This window comes from Salvia miltiorrhiza, chromosome 3, assembly GCF_028751815.1.
Source record: "Salvia miltiorrhiza cultivar Shanhuang (shh) chromosome 3, IMPLAD_Smil_shh, whole genome shotgun sequence".
Taxonomy (NCBI): Eukaryota; Viridiplantae; Streptophyta; class Magnoliopsida; order Lamiales; family Lamiaceae; genus Salvia; species Salvia miltiorrhiza.
This window is the reverse complement of record NC_080389.1, coordinates 35,711,575-35,717,574: the sequence shown is the minus strand read 5'-3', so window position 1 is coordinate 35,717,574 and position 6,000 is coordinate 35,711,575.

Here is a 6,000-nt window from a genome sequence, read left to right as displayed (position 1 = left end):
TTGACTGATTTCATGTGCTGAATACCGAACTTGGAGATCAGTTCCTTGGCGTACTTGGACTAATTGATCAGTATTCCTTCGCTGGTCTGCTTGACTTGCAATCCGAGAAAGAAATTTATTTCTCCCATCATGGACATTTGGAACTTGTTGGTCATGATGTCAGCGAACTTCTTGCACATGCGTTCGGATTTGGATCCGAAGATTATGTCATCGACATAAATCTGAACAAGTAGGAGATCTTCTCCTTCTTTGAGAGTGAACAGAGTTCTGTCCACTGATCCTTTCCTGAACCCTTGTTCAATGAGATACTCAGAAAGAGTATCATACCATGCTCTTGCAGCCTGTTTCAATCCATATAGCGCTTTCTTCAGCTTGTACACCTTTTCTGGACCTACAACCTCAAACCCTGGAGGTTGTTCGATGTAGACTTCATCTGTGAGCACTCCATTTAGAAAAGCGCACTTCACGTCCATTTGATGTACCTTGAATCCTTTGTGAGCTGCAAAGGCTAAGAAGAGCCTGACTGCTTCCAATCTAGCCACCGGTGCAACAGTTTCATCGTAGTCGATTCCTTCTTCTTGACTGTATCCTTTTGCAACTAGCCTTGCTTTCTTTCTCACAATGTGACCATCTTCGTCTTTCTTGTTCTTGAAAATCCATTTCAAGCCAATCACCTTTGCATCATCTGGTCGATCCGCAAGTTCCCAAACTGAATTACGATTGAATTCATTGAGCTTTTCTTGCATTGCAATGACCCATTCAGTGGGCTTCAGAGCTTCTTCAATATCCTTGGGCTCTGTAGATGATAAGAAACAGCTGAAATTCTTATCTTCGTTGATGTAGTTCTGGTTGATATCAAAGACGAGGTCGCACATTGATCTTCGAGTCTTGACACTGTATGATGGTTCTCCAATGATGTTCTCCTTTGAATGAAGTTCAAACCATCTTCGATACTTCTTGATCTCTTCTGGTGTTGGAGGAAGCTCTTCGGTCAGGATGGTTCTGAGGTGTTGAGCATTGTTCTGAACTGGTGAGAGGTGAATTGGCTCATCTTCGGCTGATTCAGCTCTGTCCTTATCGGTAGGAGTTCCCCCTTGACTGATGTCGTCTGCATTGCTCCAGTCTGAACTTCTGACCTTTGACTGATCTTCTGATACTGAAGCTTTTCAGCATCTTCATCTTTTCCGGGTCCCCACACCAGGACTGAAGAAAGTTCGGTGTCCTGCTTTTCAGTTCTGGAAACTTCAGCATTCTTTGTTTCCTGTTTCCTGAACTCATCAGCAGACTCATCAAATACAACATGAGGTGTTTCTTCAACACAGAGAGTTTGAGAATTAAACATTCGATAGGTTTTGCTGGATTTTTCAGTTCCAGAATATCCAAGAAAGATTCCTGGATCAGCCTTGCTATCAAATATGTTTAATCTCCTCTTATCGTTGTTGTGAATGAAACACTTAGAACCGAAAGCATGAAAATAAGAGATTGAAGGCTTTCTGTTATTCCATATCTCATATGGAGTTTTTCCATGTCGTTGAGTGAGGAAGGAGCGATTTTGCATATAGCATGCGTTGTTGACTGCTTCTGCCCAAAACTTCAAGGGGAGTTTTGATTCAGCTAGCATCGTCCTTGTTGCTTCCTTCAAAGATCTGTTTCTTCTTTCTGCAACTCTGTTCTGTTGAGGAGTCCTTGCTGCAGAAGTTTGATGACTGATTCCATGTTCATCACAATACTCACGAATGACAGTATTGAGGAACTCAGTCCCACGATCTGATCTGATGCTGATGATGTTGACTTCTTTTTCCACGCTCAGTCTTCTCATCAGCTTTGGCAGTTCTTCCAGTGTCTCCTTCTTGGTGAAGAGAAAGATAACCCAAGTATATCGTGAATAATCATCCACAACAATTAAGGTGTACTTTCTACCGTTGTAGCTTCTTGGAGAGATTGTGGCCAAACAGATCCATGTGAAGTAGTTGAAGAATTCTTCCAGAGGAGTGTCCTGACTTTGACTTGAATGACATTCGCGTCTGCTTTCCTCTTTGACATGCTTCACATTCTTGCTTCTTCTGGAACACAATAGAAGGTAAACCTTCTACCAGTTGATGTTTAGCAAGCTTGTTGATCGTCTTGAAATTGAGATGGTTGAGTCTCTTGTGCCACAACCAGTTGATCTCCGAGCTACTCTTGCTGATGAGACATGTTTCTGGAGGATTGTCTTCTCATGAAACAACATAGAGACTCCCTTGTCTGAATCCTTTCAGAACCACCTTCTTTTGATTGTTTCTAACAATGAATACATCCTTCTTGATCTTCACAGTGAAACCGTTGTCACAAAATTGACTCACAGACAACAGATTATGTTTAAGACCAGAAACAAAGCTAACATTACTGATACTGTCGTTACCCATGTCGAGCACACCATAACCTTTTGTTTCTCCGATTGAGTTGTCTCCGAATGTAACTTTGGATCCAGCTTTCTCAACATACTGGGATAGATATTCTTTGTAGCCCGTCATGTGCTTTGAACAGCCACTGTCAAGATACCACGTTCTGATTGATGCTTTGACTTCTTCCTTTTTCTTGGATTTTCTGTTCTTGGCCTGCAAGGAAGAGTCAATTTAGGTACCCCAATCAAGATTTGGGTCCTTCAATGTTAGTTCGAGTTCCCTTTGGAACCCATATCTGCTTCAGAATAGGTTTTGCTGATCTCTTGTGCTTTGCTGGTCGTCTGACAGAAGTAGTCGTATCTTTGGTTGGCACATGAGCATTCTGATGTTGAGTTTTCCTTTTGAAGGCCTCACTCTTGTAGTTGTTCTTTCTGATGAGAGGTTGAGGTCTTCTTTGCTCGGCAAAGTATCTTCCTTGAGATACTCGAGTCATTCCAGACTGATGGAGACTTGACTGATGTCATGGGACATGAGTCATGTGATGTCCAGTCGCTTGTCGTCGTGGATGTCGCTTGGCTCGTCTGGACTCATCACTGCTTTGTCTCCATGGATGTTGTTCTTTCTGAAACTGAACTGATTTCAGTTTCTGACTGATGTGACTGTTCTTCCCCCTGGACTGATGTAACACCCCGCATTTTTCCTCATTATAAACATTTTGAGATTTATTTTAGAGAGCACTGAGATATAAACAAAATCATATAATGAGATGAGGTATCCCAATAGATTGAGTTATTATGTTTTCAATAATGGGACAATAATGAAGTAATAGAAAGAATAAGGATTTATAGAGATGCTGGTCGAACAAGAGTGAAGTTATAATTTCGTTTCTTTTAAATAGTTTTAGCAGCTCTGGTGATCGAGCTCTGCTCTGCTCTGGTGGCAGAGCTGAAGTCGAGCTCTGCTATGTTCTGGTGGCAGAGCTGAATTCGAGCTCTGCTATGTTCTGGTGGCAGAGCTAAAGTCGAGCTCTGCTCTGCTCTGCTCTGGTGGCAGAGCTGAAATCGAGCTCTGCTATGTTCTTGTGGCAGAGCTGAATTCGAGCTCTGCTCTGGTGGCAGAGCTGAAATCGAGCTCTGCTATGTTCTGGTGGCAGAGCTGAAGTCGAGCTCTGCTCTGATGGCAGAGCTGATGTCGAGCTGTTCTCTGCTCTGGTTCCGGAGCTGAACCAAAGCTGAAGCAGCTCTGGCCACCAAGACTGTTTAGTGTGCAGAACTGACTTTAGAGAGGGGAGTCAAAGCAAGTGGATAAACAAAGCAAATGGATAAGATATTTTATGCAAATGGATAATTAAGCATGTGTTTTAATTGAAATACTTGGTGGCTAAGTAAATGGGATTAAATAAAACACCTCATTTCTCTTTCATCCCTCATCATAGCCGTCCCTTTCCTCTCTTCTCTCTCTCAATTTTTTTTTATCAACCACCATTGTTGGGCATAACTAAAGCTTCATAGATCAATTCTACACCATAGAAAGTTCTAAAGTCAAGCACAAAACATCATTATTTTCCATTAATCAAAAGCTTGATTGAGGTTGAAAGCTTGGTTTCAAGAAGGAGGAGCTATACTGTCCTCTTCAAAAATCATAGAGTAAGCTTATAATCACATGAATCTTTTTAAATTTGAGCTTGATAAACATGTAGATGGGGGATTAAAGCATGAAAACATCACCTTCTCTTCTCTTCAATAATTTTAAAAAAAATAGGGTTAGAAGTCTTCTAAAATTTGTCATCTCCATACCTTAAGTGGAGAGTGTAGCCATGCTATTAAGGTGTTATTTATTTGTCTTTTGAATGAAAAGCATGGATTAATTTTGAGATATGGATTATTGAAGGTGTTAGTTTGTGTGATGTTGAAAATTTGAAGTTCATGAAGTAAGTGAGGATTTGGGTAAGAATATGAGCTTATGAGATTGTAGGTATGATAATTGATGGGTTAAAATGATTATTAGAGATGATTGATAAAGATTGTGATGAATTGGTTTGATGGGAAATAAGGTATACTTGCCTATATGCTTAAGATTGGCTAATAGATGAGTTAATTGGCTAGCTTACAAGCTACTGACTTGATTTAATTCGACAGGGTTAGTGATACCCAAAAATTTTGAAAATTTTATGGTAAGTATATAAAAGTGTTATTAACGTTCATGCAAAATTTGAAGTCATTTAGACATCGTTTGATACCCTTTTAAATTATAAATCTCCAACTGCAACTTGCTAACGAAAGTTTGGAAGAAACAGCTACTATAGCCACCCATTTCAGTAGCTTCCCCGAAGTTTTTGGTTTCCAAATTTTTATATAAACGAGATGAACATGTTAGATAACTACCCACAAAAATTAAAATCATTTCGGCAAGATATACTATTTTTCAAAAATCAAAACTTCCAGTTGCACAAAACTGCCGAATATGGTAGGCTGTAGGAAAATGGTCATATCTCCTGAACCACTTAGAGTTTTGCAACCTACTTTTTTTTAAATAAAACTAGACTTCAAGAGGTTTCAATTGGTATGAATTCCAAACCCAGGGGAGTTCTGAGGTAAAGCAGTTTATTTCTTGAAGTTAAAACAGAGGGTATGAGGTCAAGTATAGGCATTCATAACACACCTACTTTTGAATTATTATAATTTCATGTGTTAATGGCAATAACTATACACCATATTAATTCATAAAAATGCTAATGGAGTATATATATATATATATATATATATATGAGACTTATTCCGAGTTTAATTTACTTAACCAAATTTGGTTTTCTTGAGATATTTAATCACATAATGGTGAATTATCGAGAATGTATTAAAGAATGTGTTATGATGTTATAACTTCAGTATGTGATTGTAGATGCTATCTAGGTTTGAGTATCTAGGAGTTTGTTCCTTAATGGACTGTTTAGACTTAAAAATTTGGTGATGAGTTGAGAGTATAAACGGTGAATATTTAGGAAGTATTATTATTATAAGAGTGATTATTTAGAAGGTACCAATGAGAAACGAAGAGTAGTACTAAGATGAGAACAGTGAACTTAGTGAGGATTTGTCTGATCGACGTTTATCTTATTACATGAACCGTCTACGCCAATGATGATATCTGAAGATACAAGTCGAGGGCATAAGTAAGATTGCTCCAAAGTAAGGGAACCGAAGCTAGGATTTCCAGGTGGGCATTACATTCTAATACCCCTATTACTGGCTTTCTAAATGATGATTATAATGATGTTTATGAGTTTTAAAAATGATTTGAGATAAATTGATGTTTGAACTAATTAACTTGCCGAGTTTTGATGACAACGAGCCTGTACGTTACCCTCTACGGATGAAACGAATTCGGGTCCTGCCAAAGGAGGGATTGTGTACACGGAGCTAACCGTGAGCTGTATACCGAGTTGGCCGGTCAGAAATGACTGTGAGCCGACTGTCAGGTCGGCCGGTTACAGTGCTTGAGAAGGAGGCCTACTTCTCAGTACCTTGATGATGATGAGTTGTAGAAGTGGTACTACATGCTAAGTATTTTTTACTGCAGTCTATCATTCATTACCTTATGATGCTCATAATTTATCAGT